Consider the following 25,347-nt stretch of genomic DNA (forward strand, 5'->3'; position numbering starts at 1 on the left):
TAAAGTCTTCTGTCGGCTGGCAGGCCACATAGGGGATACTAAATATCAAATCACAGCCCTTATTTGGCATTTCCAGGAACTTTTTTATGCTTGTGTTGCTCACCAACTCATTTTACATTTCAATGTGCCTCATGGGTAAAAACAAAAAAGGGTATGGACCCCTGAATTAGAAAAAGGCAAACATAGGATGAAAGGTGATATTTTTTGATTGTGGGAGGCTAATGTCAGATGTAGTGGTAGAGAAACTCCTGGGGAGAAACAGTTGAGTTGGCACCTACAACCCGATTAAGTGGCATTGACAAAATTCTAAATCAACTGTCATTTTGTACATGGGAGCATGATCTTATATACCAGTAGGATTGGTACCTTTTTTACCAACAGTAGTGGCTTTTGGGTTGGGGGCAAGTAGTGACACCATTTGGGTGGAGCGGGTGATGACAAAACAGGGCGTGGAAATGGGCAGATGGAGCAAGTGAGTGGGCAGGGTGGAGGCAGGCCTCTGCTTAAAAGGGAGTGAATGGCCATTGGGAAGGTCAAAGAAGGGAGGGAATTGAAGACTGTGTTGCCACCCTTACAAATTTAAGTGAAGTGTTACTTACCCTATCCCTAAATGCATAACCCTGTGACTTTAAACCTGGGACAAAAATATGACTGCTGTTTGTACTGCAGTGGGACATTTATCAGCCACAGCCTGGCAATCAGGAGTAGGGATTTGCTCCTCACCTTGTTATCTCTCTGAAAGAAGGGATTTCTAATGTGTCCGCAAAGGCTAGGAAAGCTTGTATGGTGCCAGGCCCGGACTGGCAATCTGTGAGTTCTGGCAAATGCCAGGGGGGCTGCTATAAGGTGCCATAGAAAGTCAGTATTTAGTGGGCTGGTGGGAGCTGTTTGGGCCTCTTTGTGGGCTGATTGGGCCTCTGTGTACCTGAAATGCCAGGGCCTATTTTAATTCTCAGTCCGGACCTGTATGGTGCCGTGGGTTTTCTTGGATTTTACCCTCCAAATGTTGTGCTAATATTCCGAAAATGGGCTGTTTGTGATTGTCTTCTCTGACTTTAGGTTGTGCGTGTGACAGGCAGAGAGAGAGAGAGAGAGAGAGAGAGAGAGAGAGAGAGAGAGAGAGAGAGAGAGGTCTGGCACGTGGCCCGCCCCCTTTGAGTACTTTGAGTACTCGAAGAATAAGTTGCTTTCACGCATTTCCCTGATTCTACATTTTTCTGGTTTTTACATACTTCTTTCCCAGTGCCCTGCAAAACATACAATGGGGACTCTGGTGTACTCTGAAAACTTGACCTAAGGAAAATCGGCTCCAGAAGACGCCTGGTATCGGTAAAGGGGCAAAAGTCCATCTTTTGGATGCAGCTTAACGGGCACTTGCAGACGTTTTGAGAGCAAGGCTCGAAGGCAATGTCAGCAATGTTACGGTTAGGCATAAAAGCCACAGAGAAGCACTTGAGGCGCAGCCGAGAGAGCGGGGTCTTCGCCGCCGGCTCGTTGGTCTAGGGGTATGATTCTCGCTTAGGGTGTGAAAGCTCCCGGGTTCAAATCCTGGACGAGCCCTTGGGTTTTTGCGTCAACGGTGCCACGTGCTTCGTCCCCTCGCAGGGAGGGGGTACAGGGCCATCTGCTGGCAGGTGAAGGGCTATAACCGTAGCATCCCTGCCTCCTCTGGGACGGTCGCATTGAAGGAAGGCCGAGCTATCGGCTACCCTGAGGCCGCTGGGCAGCGTTTTGTAAAAGTGCCCTGCCAAGAGTTGTTTGTGATCCAGGATGCGGTGGAACTCTTGTGGGGTGAATGGCCAGAGCTGACACTTTGCCCCATTCAATTCTTTTCCTGCGCAAAGAAAAGGTTGAGCCTGATCACCATCAAAAGCCTAGAATAATGTGCCCACACCCCCAGGCCAAGCCACGAGGCCGCACGTCTAAGTATAAGCGGGTGACAAATGTTGGCTTCAGGAGCTGCTGAGATTTCAGGCTGTGTTTTTTGGGGGGCAGACTGTGTGGAAAACTCTTCATTTGTGAATCTGATTTGAACCCGGAAGTCTGTATTTGATGTCGGGGGGCTCAGCCGGCTCTCTTACAGGGAAACCATTGACGTGATACGGCTTACCGCACCTATGATGAAAGTAACCAGGATGTAAAAGTTCCAGCCGTGCTCCAGGTGAGGCTCGAACTCACAACCTCGGCATTGCCCAACAGATACTGCCATATAAGTACCGCGCGCTAACCGATTGCGCCACTGGAGCCCTCGACGGCGCCCCTTCCTTCAGGCGGCAGGACATTGTTTGGTGGACAGCATTGCGCCTCTTGAACTTAGTTACAAGCAGGTGGGTCCAGGCGCTGCGAGCCAGCACAGGCGCAGGCTCGTTGGTCTAGGGGTATGATTCTCGCTTTGGGTGCGAGAGGTCCCGGGTTCAAATCCCGGACGAGCCCAGGCTTTTGTAAAGGCATGGCCGCCATAAGCTCGGCATCGGCCTTCGACCTGTTGCCGAGGCAGAAGAGCACCGAAACCCAAGGGATTTCTAATGTGTCCGCAAAGGCTAGGGCAGCTTGTGGGTTTTCTTGGATTTTACCCTCCAAATGTTGTGCTAATGTTCCCAAAATGAGCTGTTTGTGATTGTCTTCTCTGACTTTAGGTTGTGCGTGTGACAGGCAGAGAGAGAGAGAGAGAGAGAGGTCTGGCACGTGGCCCCGCCCCCTTCCAAGGGGTTACATTAATACTGCAATGCTCCACCCTTGCCATTAACACAGTAAACATTGTATTTCAACGTTCAACTGACTCCTGCACTGCCATTCTTTGAGTACTCGAAGAATAAGTTGCTTTCACACATTTCCCTGATTCTACATTTTTCTGGTTTTTACATACTTCTTTCCCAGTGCCCTGCAAAACATACAATGGGGACTCTGGTGTACTCTGAAAACTTGACCTAAGGAAAATCGGCTCCAGAAGACGCCTGGTATCGGTAAAGGGGCAAAAGTCCATCTTTTGGATGCAGCTAAACGGGCACTTGCAGACGTTTTGAGAGCAAGGCTCGAAGGCAATGTCAGCAATGTTACGGTTAGGCATAAAAGCCACAGAGAAGCACTTGAGGCGCAGCCGAGAGAGCGGGGTCTTCGCCGCCGGCTCGTTGGTCTAGGGGTATGATTCTCGCTTAGGGTGCGAGAGGTCCCGGGTTCAAATCCCGGACGAGCCCTTGGGTTTTTGCGTCAACGGTGCCACGTGCTTCCTCCCCTCGCAGGGAGGGGGTACAGGGCCATCTGCTGGCAGGTGAAGGGCTATAACCGTAGCATCCCTGCCTCCTCTGGGACGGTCGCATTGAAGGAAGGCCGAGCTATCGGCTACCCTGAGGCCGCTGGGCAGCGTTTTGTAAAAGTGCCCTGCCAAGAGTTGTTTGTGATCCAGGATGCGGTGGAACTCTTGTGGGGTGAATGGCCAGAGCTGACACTTTGCCCCATTCAATTCTTTTCCTGCGCAAAGAAAAGGTTGAGCCTGATCACCATCAAAAGCCTAGCATAATGTGCCCACACCCCCAGGCCAAGCCACGAGGCCGCACGTCTACGTATAAGCGGGTGACAAATGTTGGCTTCAGGAGCTGCTGAGATTTCAGGCTGTGTTTTTTGGGGGGCAGACTGTGGAAAACTCTTCATTTGTGAATCTGATTTGAACCGGAAGTCTGTATTTGATGTCGGGGGGCTCAGCCGGCTCTCTTACAGGGAAACCATTGACGTGATACGGCTTACCGCACCTATGATGAAAGTAACCAGGATGTAAAAGTTCCAGCCGTGCTCCAGGTGAGGCTCGAACTCACAACCTCGGCATTGCCCAACAGATACTGCCATATAAGTACCGCGCGCTAACCGATTGCGCCACTGGAGCCCTCGACGGCGCCCCTGCCTTCAGGCGGCAGGACATTGTTTGGTGGACAGCATTGCGCCTCTTGAACTTAGTTACAAGCAGGTGGGTCCAGGCGCTGCGAGCCAGCACAGGCGCAGGCTCGTTGGTCTAGGGGTATGATTCTCGCTTTGGGTGCGAGAGGTCCCGGGTTCAAATCCCGGACGAGCCCAGGCTTTTTGCGTCAACGGTGCCACGTGCTTCGTCCCCTCGCAGGGAGGGGGTACAGGGCCATCTGCTGGCAGGTGAAGGGCTATAACCGTAGCATCCCTGCCTCCTCTGGGACGGTCGCATTGAAGGAAGGCCGAGCTATCGGCTACCCTGAGGCCGCTGGGCAGCGTTTTGTAAAAGTGCCCTGCCAAGAGTTGTTTGTGATCCAGGATGCGGTGGAACTCTTGTGGGGTGAATGGCCAGAGCTGACACTTTGCCCCATTCAATTCTTTTCCTGCGCAAAGAAAAGGTTGAGCCTGATCACCATCAAAAGCCTAGCATAATGTGCCCACACCCCCAGGCCAAGCCACGAGGCCGCACGTCTACGTATAAGCGGGTGACAAATGTTGGCTTCAGGAGCTGCTGAGATTTCAGGCTGTGTTTTTTGGGGGGCAGACTGTGGAAAACTCTTCATTTGTGAATCTGATTTGAACCCGAAGTCTGTATTTGATGTCGGGGGGCTCAGCCGGCTCTCTTACAGGGAAACCATTGACGTGATACGGCTTACCGCACCTATGATGAAAGTAACCAGGATGTAAAAGTTCCAGCCGTGCTCCAGGTGAGGCTCGAACTCACAACCTCGGCATTGCCCAACAGATACTGCCATATAAGTACCGCGCGCTAACCGATTGCGCCACTGGAGCCCTCGACGGCGCCCCTTCCTTCAGGCGGCAGGACATTGTTTGGTGGACAGCATTGCGCCTCTTGAACTTAGTTACAAGCAGGTGGGTCCAGGCGCTGCGAGCCAGCACAGGCGCAGGCTCGTTGGTCTAGGGGTATGATTCTCGCTTTGGGTGCGAGAGGTCCCGGGTTCAAATCCCGGACGAGCCCAGGCTTTTGTAAAGGCATGGCCGCCATAAGCTCGGCATCGGCCTTCGACCTGTTGCCGAGGCAGAAGAGCACCGAAACCCAAGGGATTTCTAATGTGTTCCGCAAAGGCTAGGGCAGCTTGTGGGTTTTCTTGGATTTTACCCTCCAAATGTTGTGCTAATGTTCCCAAAATGAGCTGTTTGTGATTGTCTTCTCTGACTTTAGGTTGTGCGTGTGACAGGCAGAGAGAGAGAGAGAGAGAGAGGTCTGGCACGTGGCCCCGCCCCCTTCCAAGGGGTTACATTAATACTGCAATGCTCCACCCTTGCCATTAACACAGTAAACATTGTATTTCAACGTTCAACTGACTCCTGCACTGCCATTCTTTGAGTACTCGAAGAATAAGTTGCTTTCACACATTTCCCTGATTCTACATTTTTCTGGTTTTTACATACTTCTTTCCCAGTGCCCTGCAAAACATACAATGGGGACTCTGGTGTACTCTGAAAACTTGACCTAAGGAAAATCGGCTCCAGAAGACGCCTGGTATCGGTAAAGGGGCAAAAGTCCATCTTTTGGATGCAGCTAAACGGGCACTTGCAGACGTTTTGAGAGCAAGGCTCGAAGGCAATGTCAGCAATGTTACGGTTAGGCATAAAAGCCACAGAGAAGCACTTGAGGCGCAGCCGAGAGAGCGGGGTCTTCGCCGCCGGCTCGTTGGTCTAGGGGTATGATTCTCGCTTAGGGTGCGAGAGGTCCCGGGTTCAAATCCCGGACGAGCCCTTGGGTTTTTGCGTCAACGGTGCCACGTGCTTCGTCCCCTCGCAGGGAGGGGGTACAGGGCCATCTGCTGGCAGGTGAAGGGCTATAACCGTAGCATCCCTGCCTCCTCTGGGACGGTCGCATTGAAGGAAGGCCGAGCTATCGGCTACCCTGAGGCCGCTGGGCAGCGTTTTGTAAAAGTGCCCTGCCAAGAGTTGTTTGTGATCCAGGATGCGGTGGAACTCTTGTGGGGTGAATGGCCAGAGCTGACACTTTGCCCCATTCAATTCTTTTCCTGCGCAAAGAAAAGGTTGAGCCTGATCACCATCAAAAGCCTAGCATAATGTGCCCACACCCCCAGGCCAAGCCACGAGGCCGCACGTCTACGTATAAGCGGGTGACAAATGTTGGCTTCAGGAGCTGCTGAGATTTCAGGCTGTGTTTTTTGGGGGGCAGACTGTGTGGAAAACTCTTCATTTGTGAATCTGATTTGAACCCGAAGTCTGTATTTGATGTCGGGGGGCTCAGCCGGCTCTCTTACAGGGAAACCATTGACGTGATACGGCTTACCGCACCTATGATGAAAGTAACCAGGATGTAAAAGTTCCAGCCGTGCTCCAGGTGAGGCTCGAACTCACAACCTCGGCATTGCCCAACAGATACTGCCATATAAGTACCGCGCGCTAACCGATTGCGCCACTGGAGCCCTCGACGGCGCCCCTTCCTTCAGGCGGCAGGACATTGTTTCGGTGGATAGCATTGCGCCTCTTGAACTTAGTTACAAGCAGGTGGGTCCAGGCGCTGCGAGCCAGCACAGGCGCAGGCTCGTTGGTCTAGGGGTATGATTCTCGCTTTGGGTGCGAGAGGTCCCGGGTTCAAATCCCGGACGAGCCCAGGCTTTTGTAAAGGCATGGCCGCCATAAGCTCGGCATCGGCCTTCGACCTGTTGCCGAGGCAGAAGAGCACCGAAACCCAAGGGATTTCTAATGTGTCCGCAAAGGCTAGGGCAGCTTGTGGGTTTTCTTGGATTTTACCCTCCAAATGTTGTGCTAATGTTCCCAAAATGAGCTGTTTGTGATTGTCTTCTCTGACTTTAGGTTGTGCGTGTGACAGGCAGAGAGAGAGAGAGAGAGAGAGGTCTGGCACGTGGCCCCGCCCCCTTCCAAGGGGTTACATTAATACTGCAATGCTCCACCCTTGCCATTAACACAGTAAACATTGTATTTCAACGTTCAACTGACTCCTGCACTGCCATTCTTTGAGTACTCGAAGAATAAGTTGCTTTCACACATTTCCCTGATTCTACATTTTTCTGGTTTTTACATACTTCTTTCCCAGTGCCCTGCAAAACATACAATGGGGACTCTGGTGTACTCTGAAAACTTGACCTAAGGAAAATCGGCTCCAGAAGACGCCTGGTATCGGTAAAGGGGCAAAAGTCCATCTTTTGGATGCAGCTAAACGGGCACTTGCAGACGTTTTGAGAGCAAGGCTCGAAGGCAATGTCAGCAATGTTACGGTTAGGCATAAAAGCCACAGAGAAGCACTTGAGGCGCAGCCGAGAGAGCGGGGTCTTCGCCGCCGGCTCGTTGGTCTAGGGGTATGATTCTCGCTTAGGGTGCGAGAGGTCCCGGGTTCAAATCCCGGACGAGCCCTTGGGTTTTTGCGTCAACGGTGCCACGTGCTTCCTCCCCTCGCAGGGAGGGGGTACAGGGCCATCTGCTGGCAGGTGAAGGGCTATAACCGTAGCATCCCTGCCTCCTCTGGGACGGTCGCATTGAAGGAAGGCCGAGCTATCGGCTACCCTGAGGCCGCTGGGCAGCGTTTTGTAAAAGTGCCCTGCCAAGAGTTGTTTGTGATCCAGGATGCGGTGGAACTCTTGTGGGGTGAATGGCCAGAGCTGACACTTTGCCCCATTCAATTCTTTTCCTGCGCAAAGAAAAGGTTGAGCCTGATCACCATCAAAAGCCTAGCATAATGTGCCCACACCCCCAGGCCAAGCCACGAGGCCGCACGTCTACGTATAAGCGGGTGACAAATGTTGGCTTCAGGAGCTGCTGAGATTTCAGGCTGTGTTTTTTGGGGGGCAGACTGTGTGGAAAACTCTTCATTTGTGAATCTGATTTGAACCCGAAGTCTGTATTTGATGTCGGGGGGCTCAGCCGGCTCTCTTACAGGGAAACCATTGACGTGATACGGCTTACCGCACCTATGATGAAAGTAACCAGGATGTAAAAGTTCCAGCCGTGCTCCAGGTGAGGCTCGAACTCACAACCTCGGCATTGCCCAACAGATACTGCCATATAAGTACCGCGCGCTAACCGATTGCGCCACTGGAGCCCTCGACGGCGCCCCTTCCTTCAGGCGGCAGGACATTGTTCGGTGGATAGCATTGCGCCTCTTGAACTTAGTTACAAGCAGGTGGGTCCAGGCGCTGCGAGCCAGCACAGGCGCAGGCTCGTTGGTCTAGGGGTATGATTCTCGCTTTGGGTGCGAGAGGTCCCGGGTTCAAATCCCGGACGAGCCCAGGCTTTTGTAAAGGCATGGCCGCCATAAGCTCGGCATCGGCCTTCGACCTGTTGCCGAGGCAGAAGAGCACCGAAACCCAAGGGATTTCTAATGTGTCCGCAAAGGCTAGGGCAGCTTGTGGGTTTTCTTGGATTTTACCCTCCAAATGTTGTGCTAATGTTCCCAAAATGAGCTGTTTGTGATTGTCTTCTCTGACTTTAGGTTGTGCGTGTGACAGGCAGAGAGAGAGAGAGAGAGAGAGGTCTGGCACGTGGCCCCGCCCCCTTCCAAGGGGTTACATTAATACTGCAATGCTCCACCCTTGCCATTAACACAGTAAACATTGTATTTCAACGTTCAACTGACTCCTGCACTGCCATTCTTTGAGTACTCGAAGAATAAGTTGCTTTCACACATTTCCCTGATTCTACATTTTTCTGGTTTTTACATACTTCTTTCCCAGTGCCCTGCAAAACATACAATGGGGACTCTGGTGTACTCTGAAAACTTGACCTAAGGAAAATCGGCTCCAGAAGACGCCTGGTATCGGTAAAGGGGCAAAAGTCCATCTTTTGGATGCATCTAAACGGGCACTTGCAGACGTTTTGAGAGCAAGGCTCGAAGGCAATGTCAGCAATGTTACGGTTAGGCATAAAAGCCACAGAGAAGCACTTGAGGCGCAGCCGAGAGAGCGGGCTCTTCGCCGCCGGCTCGTTGGTCTAGGGGTATGATTCTCGCTTAGGGTGCGAGAGGTCCCGGGTTCAAATCCCGGACGAGCCCTTGTGTTTTTGCGTCAACGGTGCCACGTGCTTCCTCCCCTCGCAGGGAGGGGGTACAGTGCCATCTGCTGGCAGGTGAAGGGCTATAACCGTAGCATCCCTGCCTCCTCTGGGACGGTCGCATTGAAGGAAGGCCGAGCTATCGGCTACCCTGAGGCCGCTGGGCAGCGTTTTGTAAAAGTGCCCTGCCAAGAGTTGTTTGTGATCCAGGATGCGGTGGAACTCTTGTGGGGTGAATGGCCAGAGCTGACACTTTGCCCCATTCAATTCTTTTCCTGCGCAAAGAAAAGGTTGAGCCTGATCACCATCAAAAGCCTAGCATAATGTGCCCACACCCCCAGGCCAAGCCACGAGGCCGCACGTCTACGTATAAGCGGGTGACAAATGTTGGCTTCAGGAGCTGCTGAGATTTCAGGCTGTGTTTTTTGGGGGGCAGACTGTGTGGAAAACTCTTCATTTGTGAATCTGATTTGAACCGGAAGTCTGTATTTGATGTCGGGGGGCTCAGCCGGCTCTCTTACAGGGAAACCATTGACGTGATACGGCTTACCGCACCTATGATGAAAGTAACCAGGATGTAAAAGTTCCAGCCGTGCTCCAGGTGAGGCTCGAACTCACAACCTCGGCATTGCCCAACAGATACTGCCATATAAGTACCGCGCGCTAACCGATTGCGCCACTGGAGCCCTCGACGGCGCCCCTGCCTTCAGGCGGCAGGACATTGTTTGGTGGACAGCATTGCGCCTCTTGAACTTAGTTACAAGCAGGTGGGTCCAGGCGCTGCGAGCCAGCACAGGCGCAGGCTCGTTGGTCTAGGGGTATGATTCTCGCTTTGGGTGCGAGAGGTCCCGGGTTCAAATCCCGGACGAGCCCAGGCTTTTGTAAAGGCATGGCCGCCATAAGCTCGGCATCGGCCTTCGACCTGTTGCCGAGGCAGAAGAGCACCGAAACCCAAGGGATTTCTAATGTGTTCGCAAAGGCTAGGGCAGCTTGTGGGTTTTCTTGGATTTTACCCTCCAAATGTTGTGCTAATGTTCCCAAAATGGGCTGTTTGTGATTGTCTTCTCTGACTTTAGGTTGTGCGTGTGACAGGCAGAGAGAGAGAGAGAGAGAGAGGTCTGGCACGTGGCCCCGCCCCCTTCCAAGGGGTTACATTAATACTGCAATGCTCCACCCTTGCCATTAACACAGTAAACATTGTATTTCAACGTTCAACTGACTCCTGCACTGCCATTCTTTGAGTACTCAAAGAATAAGTTGCTTTCACACATTTCCCTGATTATACATTTTTCTGGTTTTTACATACTTCTTTCCCAGTGCCCTGCAAAACATACAATGGGGACTCTGGTGTACTCTGAAAACTTGACCTAAGGAAAATCGGCTCCAGAAGACGCCTGGTATCGGTAAAGGGGCAAAAGTCCATCTTTTGGATGCATCTAAACGGGCACTTGCAGACGTTTTGAGAGCAAGGCTCGAAGGCAATGTCAGCAATGTTACGGTTAGGCATAAAAGCCACAGAGAAGCACTTTGCCCCATTCAATTCTTTTCCTGCGCAAAGAAAAGGTTGAGCCTGATCACCATCAAAAGCCTAGCATAATGTGCCCACACCCCCAGGCCAAGCCACGAGGCCGCACGTCTACGTATAAGCGGGTGACAAATGTTGGCTTCAGGAGCTGCTGAGATTTCAGGCTGTGTTTTTTGGGGGGCAGACTGTGTGGAAAACCTTTCATTTGTGAATCTGATTTGAACCCGAAGTCTGTATTTGATGTCGGGGGGCTCAGCCGGCTCTCTTACAGGGAAACCATTGACGTGATACGGCTTACCGCACCTATGATGAAAGTAACCAGGATGTAAAAGTTCCAGCCGTGCTCCAGGTGAGGCTCGAACTCACAACCTCGGCATTGCCCAACAGATACTGCCATATAAGTACCGCGCGCTAACCGATTGCGCCACTGGAGCCCTCGACGGCGACCCTGCCTTCAGGCGGCAGGACATTGTTTGGTGGACAGCATTGCGCCTCTTGAACTTAGTTACAAGCAGGTGGGTCCAGGCGCTGCGAGCCAGCACAGGCGCAGGCTCGTTGGTCTAGGGGTATGATTCTCGCTTTGGGTGCGAGAGGTCCCGGGTTCAAATCCCGGACGAGCCCAGGCTTTTGTAAAGGCATGGCCGCCATAAGCTCGGCATCGGCCTTCGACCTGTTGCCGAGGCAGAAGAGCACCGAAACCCAAGGGATTTCTAATGTGTTCGCAAAGGCTAGGGCAGCTTGTGGGTTTTCTTGGATTTTACCCTCCAAATGTTGTGCTAATGTTCCCAAAATGGGCTGTTTGTGATTGTCTTCTCTCACTTTAGGTTGTGCGTGTGACAGGCAGAGAGAGAGAGAGAGAGAGAGAGGTCTGGCACGTGGCCCCGCCCCCTTCCAAGGGGTTACATTAATACTGCAATGCTCCACCCTTGCCATTAACACAGTAAACATTGTATTTCAACGTTCAACTGACTCCTGCACTGCCATTCTTTGAGTACTCGAAGAATAAGTTGCTTTCACACATTTCCCTGATTCTACATTTTTCTGGTTTTTACATACTTCTTTCCCAGTGCCCTGCAAAACATACAATGGGGACTCTGGTGTACTCTGAAAACTTGACCTAAGGAAAATCGGCTCCAGAAGACGCCTGGTATCGGTAAAGGGGCAAAAGTCCATCTTTTGGATGCAGCTAAACGGGCACTTGCAGACGTTTTGAGAGCAAGGCTCGAAGGCAATGTCAGCAATGTTACGGTTAGGCATAAAAGCCACAGAGAAGCACTTGAGGCGCAGCCGAGAGAGCGGGGTCTTCGCCGCCGGCTCGTTGGTCTAGGGGTATGATTCTCGCTTAGGGTGCGAGAGGTCCCGGGTTCAAATCCCGGACGAGCCCTTGGGTTTTTGCGTCAACGGTGCCACGTGCTTCCTCCCCTCGCAGGGAGGGGGTACAGGGCCATCTGCTGGCAGGTGAAGGGCTATAACCGTAGCATCCCTGCCTCCTCTGGGACGGTCGCATTGAAGGAAGGCCGAGCTATCGGCTACCCTGAGGCCGCTGGGCAGCGTTTTGTAAAAGTGCCCTGCCAAGAGTTGTTTGTGATCCAGGATGCGGTGGAACTCTTGTGGGGTGAATGGCCAGAGCTGACACTTTGCCCCATTCAATTCTTTTCCTGCGCAAAGAAAAGGTTGAGCCTGATCACCATCAAAAGCCTAGCATAATGTGCCCACACCCCCAGGCCAAGCCACGAGGCCGCACGTCTACGTATAAGCGGGTGACAAATGTTGGCTTCAGGAGCTGCTGAGATTTCAGGCTGTGTTTTTTGGGGGGCAGACTGTGTGGAAAACTCTTCATTTGTGAATCTGATTTGAACCGGAAGTCTGTATTTGATGTCGGGGGGCTCAGCCGGCTCTCTTACAGGGAAACCATTGACGTGATACGGCTTACCGCACCTATGATGAAAGTAACCAGGATGTAAAAGTTCCAGCCGTGCTCCAGGTGAGGCTCGAACTCACAACCTCGGCATTGCCCAACAGATACTGCCATATAAGTACCGCGCGCTAACCGATTGCGCCACTGGAGCCCTCGACGGCGACCCTGCCTTCAGGCGGCAGGACATTGTTTGGTGGACAGCATTGCGCCTCTTGAACTTAGTTACAAGCAGGTGGGTCCAGGCGCTGCCGCAGGCGCAGCAGCACAGGCGCAGGCTCGTTGGTCTAGGGGTATGATTCTCGCTTTGGGTGCGAGAGGTCCCGGGTTCAAATCCCGGACGAGCCCAGGCTTTTGTAAAGGCATGGCCGCCATAAGCTCGGCATCGGCCTTCGACCTGTTGCCGAGGCAGAAGAGCACCGAAACCCAAGGGATTTCTAATGTGTCCGCAAAGGCTAGGGCAGCTTGTGGGTTTTCTTGGATTTTACCCTCCAAATGTTGTGCTAATGTTCCCAAAATGAGCTGTTTGTGATTGTCTTCTCTGACTTTAGGTTGTGCGTGTGACAGGCAGAGAGAGAGAGAGAGAGAGAGAGAGAGAGAGAGGTCTGGCACGTGGCCCGCCCCCTTCCAAGTGGTTACATTAATACCGCAATGCTCCACCCTTGCCATTAACACAGTAAACATTGTATTTCAACGTTCAACTGACTCCTGCACTGCCATTCTTTGAGTACTCGAAGAATAAGTTGCTTTCACACATTTCCCTGATTCTACATTTTTCTGTTTTTTACATACTTCTTTCCCAGTGCCCTGCAAAACATACAATGGGGACTCTGGTGTACTCTGAAAACTTGACCTAAGGAAAATCGGCTCCAGAAGACGCCTGGTATCGGTAAAGGGGCTGTTAGAAACTATTGTCTTATTAAATAATTTGTATAAGTTCTATGGTCAACAAACACCACTCACCAAGGTGATATTTAAATATATTTAATGTGTAGAAAATGTGTTACAGAAAATACATACAAATTAACAAATACCTAGCCAGTCAAATGCTCTATTGACAGCCTACCAAAATAATATGTATGTATCAATATGTTGTATAAAAGTTTTGTGTATGTCTGTATTATGTGAGAGTCAGTGTGTGTCTGTGTGTGTGTCTGTGTCCAGTGTGAGAGCGAACTTCTCTTTGTTCAGGAATTTATTCAAAATCTGTGAGATACACCTCCCCCAGCCTACCCATAAGACATTCCATACGTTTCCTGTAACCTAATCCATTTGACTTAGGGAATAAATAGAGTATGGGAACCAGTGTGTAAAGGATGTGTGAATGACAAGTCATGAGTGCACAAATGAAACATATTCAAACTTAATCAATTCTGGAATATAACCATTTTTCCAATACCCAATATTTAACAAATCCCCCTTTGCACATTTGACTTGCCAAGAACATATTATCCCATAGTCCTTCAAACTACATCCCAAAAGACATCCAGAAATGTTTTCATATTTCCAAAGTCTGATGCAAATAACATAATATAATTGATTTAATATCATGTAATGAGATGGTAAGTAGTGATAGTTCACCAGAATTAAAAATATCCTATCTATATTCTAAAGTTGGTTCCATCTTCTAGTTATTCAATCATATCCTCCTGATGTGGATTTAAAAATCTTTCATTACAGCCTTTACTCATAGCACTGTGTTTAGTTGCAGTTGACATTGAATTCTTTATCACACCTTTCACGATCTTGCAATAAAATGTATCCATAAACATCAAAAATGGAAAATTAAGAGCCAAGTACTCTGTTCTGGGAGTCACTTTCACAAAGTTACAGTCATTTCATTTCTTTTGCAACACAATATATGGCAAACATTCCTCCTGTGATTGATAACAGATGTGTGTGTTCTTTGCCTATGCAGAGGCTTCCTACGACCCTTTGGTCCAGTTGGGTCTGGCAGATGTAAGCCTTGACTTCCATAGTTGATCAATCATGAATCATCTGTATAGAATCAGGGAATTGCACCAGTACATGTATTATCAATGCCATTTTTTAAGGCCCCTGGTCACTTTGCAGTTACCCTGATACAGAACAATCATATTTTAGTCCATACAGTGTGAAACGAAGGTGTGACTTGAATAAGCAATAAACACCACAGTCGTTGGCAGGCTCTTGGAAAACTGCAGACTTTCAGTAATGGAACCAGACAAAAGCAAATTTAAAAAGATTGAGACACTTTGTAAAAAGTTCTTATAGTTCAGAATGAAAATAATTTTTCATGAAATTATTGATATCCTTCAGTTAAGTCATCCTTAATCACAGTCCGTATTACAAACAACTTTACTTCTGGAACTTGCATTTCTCCTTGAACGATGGTGCTCCTCTTCCATTGTCGATTGTCTCTTCCATAGTCTCACAGAATTTCGTCCATTTCGATCTATAGCTAGTGCAAAAGCTGCACTTATTTATTTAATCTAAACTACTATCACTGTCTTACCATGCCATTCTCATGAATATGATATTACACTGTATATAAATACATCTCACATTCAAACAATGTCCTCCACAGTGAAATCACTTAAACCTTTTGTGAATGCATAAAAACAAAATATTAACAAACATAAACTATGTATTCACATTCCCAATGGATAAAATAAAACATTCATATGAGTCCATATAAAAAGTAGTTGTCCATTTTAACCTTTCCTTAAAAATGTTGTAAACAATATCTAAATCCTGGTTTCAGTATAATTACATGTGAAGGGAAACTTTATTAATATGTGTATTTAATTAATTCCTAGCTTTAATTTTACTTTGCACAGCAGATATATTAGACATGGAAACAAACAGTTCTCCTATTTTTGCAAATAGTGGTGAGAATATACATTGTCCTATAAATATCATGTTTGTAAGAAGCAAAGTTAATTGTTTTCTCTGATAAAAGAAAGCACTTTACGGTTATCTTGAGTTCTTCTTGTTTTCCTTAATGTTTATAAGAATGGAGTCAAAACTAATTCGGAACACGTATCATAAAAAAAAACATATGTCCCACAGTTCTCATGAGCTTTAATTACCAAAGGTCAACTATGTGACCTCATGTCATTTGATCCCAAAACCCATCTGTTCAAGACATTCTTAAAACCAAAGGTATCCAACCAATAAATCAGATATCGGTTATTAAAGCAAATAACTGTACATAGTCAAAATAAGTGTATTCCATTTTGTAGACCACCTTAAACATCAGTCACAGTTAAATGTACCCTCAATAACACTAAAATGAAATCCATGTATGATATAGGAGTTGTATGTTCAAATAAAATGCTATTCCCAGCATTTGCCCCATGCTTTAATAAATTCTGTCTGCATAAAAAGTTGACCGTTGTTCAAATAACACATCTTAGAAATATACCTCAAGGATGACATTTCTATAAAACTATCTTTCTAGATACATTTCGTACTTAAATTATCTAATCCCTTGCTGAACTACTCATCTCTGTAGGAAACCAGTTCAAGGTTTTGACTACAATGATATTGATACTATAGTAGTATGGTACTATAGGTTAGATTTCTGACAATTTCAGAACAAAGGCTCATGGACATTACTTTTTCCATGTTATGAATAAAAAAACAATTCTGAGCTTGAATTCATATTGTATATCACAACAATAGGATTAACCAAACCTAAACTTATATATTTACAGTTCATAATCTTTCAAAGAAAAAGTTATTATTAATAATATAATTATTAATAATATAATGGATCCATATCTTATAATATATCTGACAGTTTCAAATATTTTATCACATGACTGGCCAGGTCATATAATAATCCAAACTATCAAAGGTTTATAAGATGTATATAGAGTACTCTTTAAATTCCTTTTCCTTAACCTGATCATATCAATACGTACGTTATTATGTATGTTCAAAAAGAAAAAAATTTCCAATTCATTGACCTGCGCAGGATTTCCATATGTGCACCTAAAAAAAATAAAAGTTATGCATAGTATAGTCAACTAAGAAAAATTAGTTGATATTAGAGTTTATTACATTACTACCATGCAAACATGCTCATGTTAGTCTTTACATTTTCCAATGTAAAAATAATTTTCACACAAATCTACATATCATGCATACTTTCCCCCATTATGTACTACAAGAAAGTTTCTCCTTTATATCCATGATGCTTTAATGTGGAAAAGGAATCCATATCCTACAATAATCATAACAAGTTAGAGCACATTTCATTTAACAAACAAAAAGTTTCTGGTCTCAAAATTCTTTAGTCCTTCATGAAATGTATCTTTCCAACATTTACATATCCTGTTACAAATAACTCAGGGTCTAAGCTTTAGCCTTTACTTTCTTGTGAATCCCACTATCAAATGCTTTTGTTCCAATGCTTCCTGTCTCACACTTAAATTTGTTATATTTTTATGTGAAAACATGTGAAACATACAAATCCCATTATATACTAAAATGTATTTAATCTTTTAGCTCTGTACTTATTCAGCAAAGGTAAGTGAAATAATTGCATCATTTGCAAATATACCAAAAAATCACTGTAATTAGTGTCCCTAAATTTATTAGCAATTTACATGGAAATATAATGCAGTATTTAGGAAATAAGATTTGTCTATCTGCCCCCCCTTTTATACTGTAGACATATGTTCATTACATAAACACCATGTTCTGGTTGAACAGTTATGTAAATCACTCAGTGGTGTAACCTGAGTATTACTAGTATGCTCTTTAGAGCCAAATCTTACAATTTAGAATATTCAATGTATAAATTTATAATTTGGGAAAAACCAAGTCAACATCTAAACATTTGTCAATCTGATTTGATTATGAAACATCAATATCAGTCCCACTTGAAGTTCTATGGATATTACTATTTAAGATATTTAGATCAGTGGAAGCAAAATATCCTCTTTGTTCTGGTTAAAAAAAAACATAACATGACACCCAAGGATGGGGGTGGGTAGATTGGAATCCAGACATGAAAACAGTGCTGGTGCCAAGATGCACCAAATTGTTTTGAAACTTACAAAAAATCATTCTCAACTTACTCACTGGATTTCCTTTAAATCTTCCCAGTCTTTCTTATAACCAATACAACATTTGGTTATAAATTATAAAAAGTTACCTTCTAATGTTTAGGCTATATACAAAATATAGCTCTACAGAACCCATACTGCATATAGATACAGTTTAAGCTAGACAATAAATCATGATACAATATTGATATTTATAATTCCACTGACAAAATAGCTATTTAATAATCTTAAACTGGCATTTGTCTAAAGAGCGAGTTGGGAGTAGAAGATATTCTACAGTATAAAACAGTTAATACATATTAAACTTCACTTTTCCTGCTATATAGTAAAACACATTACGATCATTACTGCATATTTCCATGTAAATATTACTTTCTTAAAAATTGTATCCAATCATATTTATTTACTAAAACTTTCAAAAACCTTTAAAAAATAAGTACTAACATTCCTCTAACCCTATTCAGTAATTATTCCTTGTTTTCATTAACAAAGAGTAACTCCTTTTGTCTTCAGCCCTAGGTCTTTTGCAAGGACAGACTGGTCTGTCTATGGGACATTGGGAGTGGCCATTCTGTGCATCTAGTTGCTTTGCCTGAACTTTCTCTTGTATAATTCCAGAATCTTTATCAACCTTAAATCGTTTCATAGATTTTCTACGTAAAAAACATTTCCTTAATAGATGACCTAATTTCCCACAAAAAAAACAATAAGCCTTCTTATGTGGTTTCATATCTGCTTCTTTTGTTTGGCATATTTCTCTGATCACATGCTTGTTTGTGGGGTCTGAGCTCTGCAGTACAAGATGTCTCCTATACTTATCAATGTAAGTGGCTGCCTCTGTAAGAGTGTTAAACATTGAAGCACGGACAACAGCTCCTGTATCTAAGTATTGAAACTTCTTTACAAAAACTCTCACCATTTCTTCAGGAACTTGATCTTCTTTAATACCCATAACCAGCCTGTATGCTTGCTCAAATATACCCATAAACACAAATGGGTCATCGTCTATAGAGGTCTTCAGATCATTAAGCAGTGCAGTGTTAAAAAACTCTTCTCCATTAATTATATAATTAAGCTGCAAAAGCCTCTCCCTTCTAGAGCCATATATTAGATTCCCATCTATATCAATCCCTGGCTCAGTCACTGGTATTGATAACCTATGGCAAATCTGTATTGGCACCCAAAGTTTAAAAACTTTGTTCTTCTGTTCCTCACTTAAATCATATTTCTCTATATGAGACTCAAATAAGTCAGAAATCATGAGGACATTTAACTTGGGGTTGAAATGTGGAATCTCTTTCACAATTTTAAATAACTGTTTATTAATTTTTAATTGCAGTTTCGCCCTGTCATAGTCTAATTCTGGATTATTGAGATCCGGAACAAACATGGATCTCTGTTCCTTTGTAATAACCGAAACCTGATTATTCCTTTGCAAAACTGACTCTATTTCTGACAGTCTAAGTTCATGCTTAGAAATTTCCTTAGCCAGACAGTCATTGCTAACTCTGTCACATTCTACTTCTCTCTTATCTGGAGCAGTAATCTTTTCTACATCATTTTCCTTCCTCTCTGAGCACATTAAAGTATTAAACGTTTTCACTAATAGCATTACATTCTGGATTTTATGTTTCAATCTGGAAAATGAAATATCTTTTCTCTCTACCAACACATTAGCATTCATACATTGAGTATACAGATCTGACCATATCTCTGCATCAGACATAACACTATGAGGGATATCAAACTTGAATTTGCTCTTATTAGCCAAATTATCAAGAAAATCCATACTCACCGGAAAGCAGAATCTTTCTCACTGCGTCCGCAATTATGTCAATGCCTGTAATACTTACACAAAATACTTCTAGGTTCTTTTACTCATATAGACATCTGGAAGCTTTAGTTCAGCTACACCCTCCTGTCCCCCTTTGAAGCTGACAGAATGTGTATATGTCTAATGTCCAGGTCTATAATCTGACTAGGCTCGCCATCTGTTAGAAACTATTGTCTTATTAAATAATTTGTATAAGTTCTATGGTCAACAAACACCACTCACCAAGGTGATATTTAAATATATTTAATGTGTAGAAAATGTGTTACAGAAAATACATACAAATTAACAAATACCTAGCCAGTCAAATGCTCTATTGACAGCCTACCAAAATAATATGTATGTATCAATATGTTGTATAAAAGTTTTGTGTATGTCTGTATTATGTGAGAGTCAGTGTGTGTCTGTGTGTGTGTCTGTGTCCAGTGTGAGAGCGAACTTCTCTTTGTTCAGGAATTTATTCAAAATCTGTGAGATACACCTCCCCCAGCCTACCCATAAGACATTCCATACGTTTCCTGTAACCTAATCCATTTGACTTAGGGAATAAATAGAGTATGGGAACCAGTGTGTAAAGGATGTGTGAATGACAAGTCATGAGTGCACAAATGAAACATATTCAAACTTAATCAATTCTGGAATATAACCATTTTTCCAATACCCAATATTTAACAGGGGCAAAAGTCCATCTTTTGGATGCATCTAAACGGGCACTTGCAGACGTTTTGAGAGCAAGGCTCGAAGGCAATGTCAGCAATGTTACGGTTAGGCATAAAAGCCACAGAGAAGCACTTGAGGCGCAGCCGAGAGAGCGGGGTCTTCGCCGCCGGCTCGTTGGTCTAGGGGTATGATTCTCGCTTAGGGTGCGAGAGGTCCCGGGTTCAAATCCCGGACGAGCCCATGGGTTTTTGCGTCAACGGTGCCACGTGCTTCCTCCCCTCGCAGGGAGGGGGTACAGGGCCATCTGCTGGCAGGTGAAGGGCTATAACCGTAGCATCCCTGCCTCCTCTGGGACGGTCGCATTGAAGGAAGGCCGAGCTATCGGCTACCCTGAGGCCGCTGGGCAGCGTTTTGTAAAAGTGCCCTGCCAAGAGTTGTTTGTGATCCAGGATGCGGTGGAACTATTGTGGGGTGAATGGCCAGAGCTGACACTTTGCCCCATTCAATTCTTTTCCTGCGCAAAGAAAAGGTTGAGCCTGATCACCATCAAAAGCCTAGCATAATGTGCCCACACCCCCAGGCCAAGCCACGAGGCCGCACTTCTACGTATAAGCGGGTGACAAATGTTGGCTTCAGGAGCTGCTGAGATTTCAGGCTGTGTTTTTTGGGGGGCAGACTGTGTGGAAAACTCTTCATTTGTGAATCTGATTTGAACCGGAAGTCTGTATTTGATGTCGGGGGGCTCAGCCGGCTCTCTTACAGGGAAACCATTGACGTGATACGGCTTACCGCACCTATGATGAAAGTAACCAGGATGTAAAAGTTCCAGCCGTGCTCCAGGTGAGGCTCGAACTCACAACCTCGGCATTGCCCAACAGATACTGCCATATAAGTACCGCGCGCTAACCGATTGCGCCACTGGAGCCCTCGACGGCGCCCCTGCCTTCAGGCGGCAGGACATTGTTTGGTGGACAGCATTGCGCCTCTTGAACTTAGTTACAAGCAGGTGGGTCCAGGCGCTGCGAGCCAGCACAGGCGCAGGCTCGTTGGTCTAGGGGTATGATTCTCGCTTTGGGTGCGAGAGGTCCCGGGTTCAAATCCCGGACGAGCCCAGGCTTTTGTAAAGGCATGGCCGCCATAAGCTCGGCATCGGCCTTCGACCTGTTGCCGAGGCAGAAGAGCACCGAAACCCAAGGGATTTCTAATGTGTCCGCAAAGGCTAGGGCAGCTTGTGGGTTTTCTTGGATTTTACCCTCCAAATGTTGTGCTAATGTTCCCAAAATGGGCTGTTTGTGATTGTCTTCTCTGACTTTAGGTTGTGCGTGTGACAGGCAGAGAGAGAGAGAGAGAGAGAGGTCTGGCACGTGGCCCCGCCCCCTTCCAAGGGGTTACATTAATACTGCAATGCTCCACCCTTGCCATTAACACAGTAAACATTGTATTTCAACGTTCAACTGACTCCTGCACTGCCATTCTTTGAGTACTCGAAGAATAAGTTGCTTTCACACATTTCCCTGATTCTACATTTTTCTGGTTTTTACATACTTCTTTCCCAGTGCCCTGCAAAACATACAATGGGGACTCTGGTGTACTCTGAAAACTTGACCTAAGGAAAATCGGCTCCAGAAGACGCCTGGTATCGGTAAAGGGGCAAAAGTCCATCTTTTGGATGCAGCTAAACGGGCACTTGCAGACGTTTTGAGAGCAAGGCTCGAAGGCAATGTCAGCAATGTTACGGTTAGGCATAAAAGCCACAGAGAAGCACTTGAGGCGCAGCCGAGAGAGCGGGGTCTTCGCCGCCGGCTCGTTGGTCTAGGGGTATGATTCTCGCTTAGGGTGCGAGAGGTCCCGGGTTCAAATCCCGGACGAGCCCTTGGGTTTTTGCGTCAACGGTGCCACGTGCTTCGTCCCCTCGCAGGGAGGGGGTACAGGGCCATCTGCTGGCAGGTGAAGGGCTATAACCGTAGCATCCCTGCCTCCTCTGGGACGGTCGCATTGAAGGAAGGCCGAGCTATCGGCTACCCTGAGGCCGCTGGGCAGCGTTTTGTAAAAGTGCCCTGCCAAGAGTTGTTTGTGATCCAGGATGCGGTGGAACTCTTGTGGGGTGAATGGCCAGAGCTGACACTTTGCCCCATTCAATTCTTTTCCTGCGCAAAGAAAAGGTTGAGCCTGATCACCATCAAAAGCCTAGCATAATGTGCCCACACCCCCAGGCCAAGCCACGAGGCCGCACGTCTACGTATAAGCGGGTGACAAATGTTGGCTTCAGGAGCTGCTGAGATTTCAGGCTGTGTTTTTTGGGGGGCAGACTGTGTGGAAAACTCTTCATTTGTGAATCTGATTTGAACCCGAAGTCTGTATTTGATGTCGGGGGGCTCAGCCGGCTCTCTTACAGGGAAACCATTGACGTGATACGGCTTACCGCACCTATGATGAAAGTAACCAGGATGTAAAAGTTCCAGCCGTGCTCCAGGTGAGGCTCGAACTCACAACCTCGGCATTGCCCAACAGATACTGCCATATAAGTACCGCGCGCTAACCGATTGCGCCACTGGAGCCCTCGACGGCGCCCCTTCCTTCAGGCGGCAGGACATTGTTCGGTGGATAGCATTGCGCCTCTTGAACTTAGTTACAAGCAGGTGGGTCCAGGCGCTGCGAGCCAGCACAGGCGCAGGCTCGTTGGTCTAGGGGTATGATTCTCGCTTTGGGTGCGAGAGGTCCCGGGTTCAAATCCCGGACGAGCCCAGGCTTTTGTAAAGGCATGGCCGCCATAAGCTCGGCATCGGCCTTCGACCTGTTGCCGAGGCAGAAGAGCACCGAAACCCAAGGGATTTCTAATGTGTCCGCAAAGGCTAGGGCAGCTTGTGGGTTTTCTTGGATTTTACCCTCCAAATGTTGTGCTAATGTTCCCAAAATGGGCTGTTTGTGATTGTCTTCTCTGACTTTAGGTTGTGCGTGTGACAGGCAGAGAGAGAGAGAGAGAGAGAGGTCTGGCACGTGGCCCCGCCCCCTTCCAAGGGGTTACATTAATACTGCAATGCTCCACCCTTGCCATTAACACAGTAAACATTGTATTTCAACGTTCAACTGACTCCTGCACTGCCATTCTTTGAGTACTCGAAGAATAAGTTGCTTTCACACATTTCCCTGATTCTACATTTTTCTGGTTTTTACATACTTCTTTCCCAGTGCCCTGCAAAACATACAATGGGGACTCTGGTGTACTCTGAAAACTTGACCTAAGGAAAATCGGCTCCAGAAGACGCCTGGTATCGGTAAAGGGGCAAAAGTCCATCTTTTGGATGCAGCTAAACGGGCACTTGCAGACGTTTTGAGAGCAAGGCTCGAAGGCAATGTCAGCAATGTTACGGTTAGGCATAAAAGCCACAGAGAAGCACTTGAGGCGCAGCCGAGAGAGCGGGGTCTTCGCCGCCGGCTCGTTGGTCTAGGGGTATGATTCTCGCTTAGGGTGCGAGAGGTCCCGGGTTCAAATCCCGGACGAGCCCTTGGGTTTTTGCGTCAACGGTGCCACGTGCTTCGTCCCCTCGCAGGGAGGGGGTACAGGGCCATCTGCTGGCAGGTGAAGGGCTATAACCGTAGCATCCCTGCCTCCTCTGGGACGGTCGCATTGAAGGAAGGCCGAGCTATCGGCTACCCTGAGGCCGCTGGGCAGCGTTTTGTAAAAGTGCCCTGCCAAGAGTTGTTTGTGATCCAGGATGCGGTGGAACTCTTGTGGGGTGAATGGCCAGAGCTGACACTTTGCCCCATTCAATTCTTTTCCTGCGCAAAGAAAAGGTTGAGCCTGATCACCATCAAAAGCCTAGCATAATGTGCCCACACCCCCAGGCCAAGCCACGAGGCCGCACGTCTACGTATAAGCGGGTGACAAATGTTGGCTTCAGGAGCTGCTGAGATTTCAGGCTGTGTTTTTTGGGGGGCAGACTGTGTGGAAAACTCTTCATTTGTGAATCTGATTTGAACCCGAAGTCTGTATTTGATGTCGGGGGGCTCAGCCGGCTCTCTTACAGGGAAACCATTGACGTGATACGGCTTACCGCACCTATGATGAAAGTAACCAGGATGTAAAAGTTCCAGCCGTGCTCCAGGTGAGGCTCGAACTCACAACCTCGGCATTGCCCAACAGATACTGCCATATAAGTACCGCGCGCTAACCGATTGCGCCACTGGAGCCCTCGACGGCGCCCCTGCCTTCAGGCGGCAGGACATTGTTTGGTGGACAGCATTGCGCCTCTTGAACTTAGTTACAAGCAGGTGGGTCCAGGCGCTGCGAGCCAGCACAGGCGCAGGCTCGTTGGTCTAGGGGTATGATTCTCGCTTTGGGTGCGAGAGGTCCCGGGTTCAAATCCCGGACGAGCCCAGGCTTTTGTAAAGGCATGGCCGCCATAAGCTCGGCATCGGCCTTCGACCTGTTGCCGAGGCAGAAGAGCACCGAAACCCAAGGGATTTCTAATGTGTCCGCAAAGGCTAGGGCAGCTTGTGGGTTTTCTTGGATTTTACCCTCCAAATGTTGTGCTAATGTTCCCAAAATGAGCTGTTTGTGATTGTCTTCTCTGACTTTAGGTTGTGCGTGTGACAGGCAGAGAGAGAGAGAGAGAGAGAGAGGTCTGGCACGTGGCCCCGCCCCCTTCCAAGGGGTTACATTAATACTGCAATGCTCCACCCTTGCCATTAACACAGTAAACATTGTATTTCAACGTTCAACTGACTCCTGCACTGCCATTCTTTGAGTACTCGAAGAATAAGTTGCTTTCACACATTTCCCTGATTCTACATTTTTCTGGTTTTTACATACTTCTTTCCCAGTGCCCTGCAAAACATACAATGGGGACTCTGGTGTACTCTGAAAACTTGACCTAAGGAAAATCGGCTCCAGAAGACGCCTGGTATCGGTAAAGGGGCAAAAGTCCATCTTTTGGATGCAGCTAAACGGGCACTTGCAGACGTTTTGAGAGCAAGGCTCGAAGGCAATGTCAGCAATGTTACGGTTAGGCATAAAAGCCACAGAGAAGCACTTGAGGCGCAGCCGAGAGAGCGGGGTCTTCGCCGCCGGCTCGTTGGTCTAGGGGTATGATTCTCGCTTAGGGTGCGAGAGGTCCCGGGTTCAAATCCCGGACGAGCCCTTGGGTTTTTGCGTCAACGGTGCCACGTGCTTCGTCCCCTCGCAGGGAGGGGGTACAGGGCCATCTGCTGGCAGGTGAAGGGCTATAACCGTAGCATCCCTGCCTCCTCTGGGACGGTCGCATTGAAGGAAGGCCGAGCTATCGGCTACCCTGAGGCCGCTGGGCAGCGTTTTGTAAAAGTGCCCTGCCAAGAGTTGTTTGTGATCCAGGATGCGGTGGAACTCTTGTGGGGTGAATGGCCAGAGCTGACACTTTGC

General features: G+C 47.3%; 31 non-coding genes across 31 annotated transcripts; 20 read left to right on the top strand and 11 right to left on the bottom strand.

Annotated features, from left to right (window-relative positions):
* Positions 1-2,153: 2,153 nt before the first annotated feature.
* Positions 2,154-2,246, bottom strand: trnai-uau. Its single transcript is given in 2 exon segments — positions 2,154-2,189; positions 2,209-2,246. It is a non-coding gene; the product is annotated as a tRNA-Ile (tRNA).
* Positions 2,247-2,361: 115 nt separating this feature from the next.
* trnap-ugg lies at positions 2,362-2,433 on the top strand. Its single transcript has one exon. It is a non-coding gene; the product is annotated as a tRNA-Pro (tRNA).
* A 689-nt stretch (positions 2,434-3,122) lies between these two features.
* trnap-agg lies at positions 3,123-3,194 on the top strand. The gene has a single exon. It is a non-coding gene; the product is annotated as a tRNA-Pro (tRNA).
* Positions 3,195-3,784: 590 nt separating this feature from the next.
* On the bottom strand, positions 3,785-3,877 carry trnai-uau. Its single transcript is given in 2 exon segments — positions 3,785-3,820; positions 3,840-3,877. It is a non-coding gene; the product is annotated as a tRNA-Ile (tRNA).
* A 115-nt stretch (positions 3,878-3,992) lies between these two features.
* On the top strand, positions 3,993-4,064 carry trnap-ugg. The gene has a single exon. It is a non-coding gene; the product is annotated as a tRNA-Pro (tRNA).
* Positions 4,065-4,653: 589 nt separating this feature from the next.
* trnai-uau lies at positions 4,654-4,746 on the bottom strand. Its single transcript is given in 2 exon segments — positions 4,654-4,689; positions 4,709-4,746. It is a non-coding gene; the product is annotated as a tRNA-Ile (tRNA).
* A 115-nt stretch (positions 4,747-4,861) lies between these two features.
* trnap-ugg lies at positions 4,862-4,933 on the top strand. The gene has a single exon. It is a non-coding gene; the product is annotated as a tRNA-Pro (tRNA).
* Positions 4,934-5,623: 690 nt separating this feature from the next.
* On the top strand, positions 5,624-5,695 carry trnap-agg. Its single transcript has one exon. It is a non-coding gene; the product is annotated as a tRNA-Pro (tRNA).
* A 592-nt stretch (positions 5,696-6,287) lies between these two features.
* Positions 6,288-6,380, bottom strand: trnai-uau. The gene is given in 2 exon segments: positions 6,288-6,323; positions 6,343-6,380. It is a non-coding gene; the product is annotated as a tRNA-Ile (tRNA).
* A 116-nt stretch (positions 6,381-6,496) lies between these two features.
* On the top strand, positions 6,497-6,568 carry trnap-ugg. Its single transcript has one exon. It is a non-coding gene; the product is annotated as a tRNA-Pro (tRNA).
* Positions 6,569-7,257: 689 nt separating this feature from the next.
* Positions 7,258-7,329, top strand: trnap-agg. Its single transcript has one exon. It is a non-coding gene; the product is annotated as a tRNA-Pro (tRNA).
* A 592-nt stretch (positions 7,330-7,921) lies between these two features.
* On the bottom strand, positions 7,922-8,014 carry trnai-uau. The gene is given in 2 exon segments: positions 7,922-7,957; positions 7,977-8,014. It is a non-coding gene; the product is annotated as a tRNA-Ile (tRNA).
* Positions 8,015-8,129: 115 nt separating this feature from the next.
* trnap-ugg lies at positions 8,130-8,201 on the top strand. The gene has a single exon. It is a non-coding gene; the product is annotated as a tRNA-Pro (tRNA).
* A 689-nt stretch (positions 8,202-8,890) lies between these two features.
* Positions 8,891-8,962, top strand: trnap-agg. Its single transcript has one exon. It is a non-coding gene; the product is annotated as a tRNA-Pro (tRNA).
* A 592-nt stretch (positions 8,963-9,554) lies between these two features.
* On the bottom strand, positions 9,555-9,647 carry trnai-uau. The gene is given in 2 exon segments: positions 9,555-9,590; positions 9,610-9,647. It is a non-coding gene; the product is annotated as a tRNA-Ile (tRNA).
* Positions 9,648-9,762: 115 nt separating this feature from the next.
* Positions 9,763-9,834, top strand: trnap-ugg. The gene has a single exon. It is a non-coding gene; the product is annotated as a tRNA-Pro (tRNA).
* Positions 9,835-10,827: 993 nt separating this feature from the next.
* On the bottom strand, positions 10,828-10,920 carry trnai-uau. Its single transcript is given in 2 exon segments — positions 10,828-10,863; positions 10,883-10,920. It is a non-coding gene; the product is annotated as a tRNA-Ile (tRNA).
* A 115-nt stretch (positions 10,921-11,035) lies between these two features.
* Positions 11,036-11,107, top strand: trnap-ugg. The gene has a single exon. It is a non-coding gene; the product is annotated as a tRNA-Pro (tRNA).
* A 691-nt stretch (positions 11,108-11,798) lies between these two features.
* trnap-agg lies at positions 11,799-11,870 on the top strand. Its single transcript has one exon. It is a non-coding gene; the product is annotated as a tRNA-Pro (tRNA).
* A 592-nt stretch (positions 11,871-12,462) lies between these two features.
* Positions 12,463-12,555, bottom strand: trnai-uau. The gene is given in 2 exon segments: positions 12,463-12,498; positions 12,518-12,555. It is a non-coding gene; the product is annotated as a tRNA-Ile (tRNA).
* Positions 12,556-12,677: 122 nt separating this feature from the next.
* trnap-ugg lies at positions 12,678-12,749 on the top strand. Its single transcript has one exon. It is a non-coding gene; the product is annotated as a tRNA-Pro (tRNA).
* Positions 12,750-20,117: 7,368 nt separating this feature from the next.
* Positions 20,118-20,189, top strand: trnap-agg. The gene has a single exon. It is a non-coding gene; the product is annotated as a tRNA-Pro (tRNA).
* A 592-nt stretch (positions 20,190-20,781) lies between these two features.
* Positions 20,782-20,874, bottom strand: trnai-uau. The gene is given in 2 exon segments: positions 20,782-20,817; positions 20,837-20,874. It is a non-coding gene; the product is annotated as a tRNA-Ile (tRNA).
* A 115-nt stretch (positions 20,875-20,989) lies between these two features.
* trnap-ugg lies at positions 20,990-21,061 on the top strand. Its single transcript has one exon. It is a non-coding gene; the product is annotated as a tRNA-Pro (tRNA).
* Positions 21,062-21,750: 689 nt separating this feature from the next.
* trnap-agg lies at positions 21,751-21,822 on the top strand. The gene has a single exon. It is a non-coding gene; the product is annotated as a tRNA-Pro (tRNA).
* A 592-nt stretch (positions 21,823-22,414) lies between these two features.
* On the bottom strand, positions 22,415-22,507 carry trnai-uau. Its single transcript is given in 2 exon segments — positions 22,415-22,450; positions 22,470-22,507. It is a non-coding gene; the product is annotated as a tRNA-Ile (tRNA).
* A 115-nt stretch (positions 22,508-22,622) lies between these two features.
* On the top strand, positions 22,623-22,694 carry trnap-ugg. Its single transcript has one exon. It is a non-coding gene; the product is annotated as a tRNA-Pro (tRNA).
* Positions 22,695-23,383: 689 nt separating this feature from the next.
* On the top strand, positions 23,384-23,455 carry trnap-agg. The gene has a single exon. It is a non-coding gene; the product is annotated as a tRNA-Pro (tRNA).
* Positions 23,456-24,047: 592 nt separating this feature from the next.
* Positions 24,048-24,140, bottom strand: trnai-uau. Its single transcript is given in 2 exon segments — positions 24,048-24,083; positions 24,103-24,140. It is a non-coding gene; the product is annotated as a tRNA-Ile (tRNA).
* A 115-nt stretch (positions 24,141-24,255) lies between these two features.
* trnap-ugg lies at positions 24,256-24,327 on the top strand. Its single transcript has one exon. It is a non-coding gene; the product is annotated as a tRNA-Pro (tRNA).
* A 691-nt stretch (positions 24,328-25,018) lies between these two features.
* trnap-agg lies at positions 25,019-25,090 on the top strand. The gene has a single exon. It is a non-coding gene; the product is annotated as a tRNA-Pro (tRNA).
* Positions 25,091-25,347: the final 257 nt, after the last annotated feature.

The sequence above is a fragment of the Xenopus laevis genome, chromosome 3S, assembly GCF_017654675.1.
Source record: "Xenopus laevis strain J_2021 chromosome 3S, Xenopus_laevis_v10.1, whole genome shotgun sequence".
NCBI lineage: Eukaryota > Metazoa > Chordata > Amphibia > Anura > Pipidae > Xenopus > Xenopus laevis.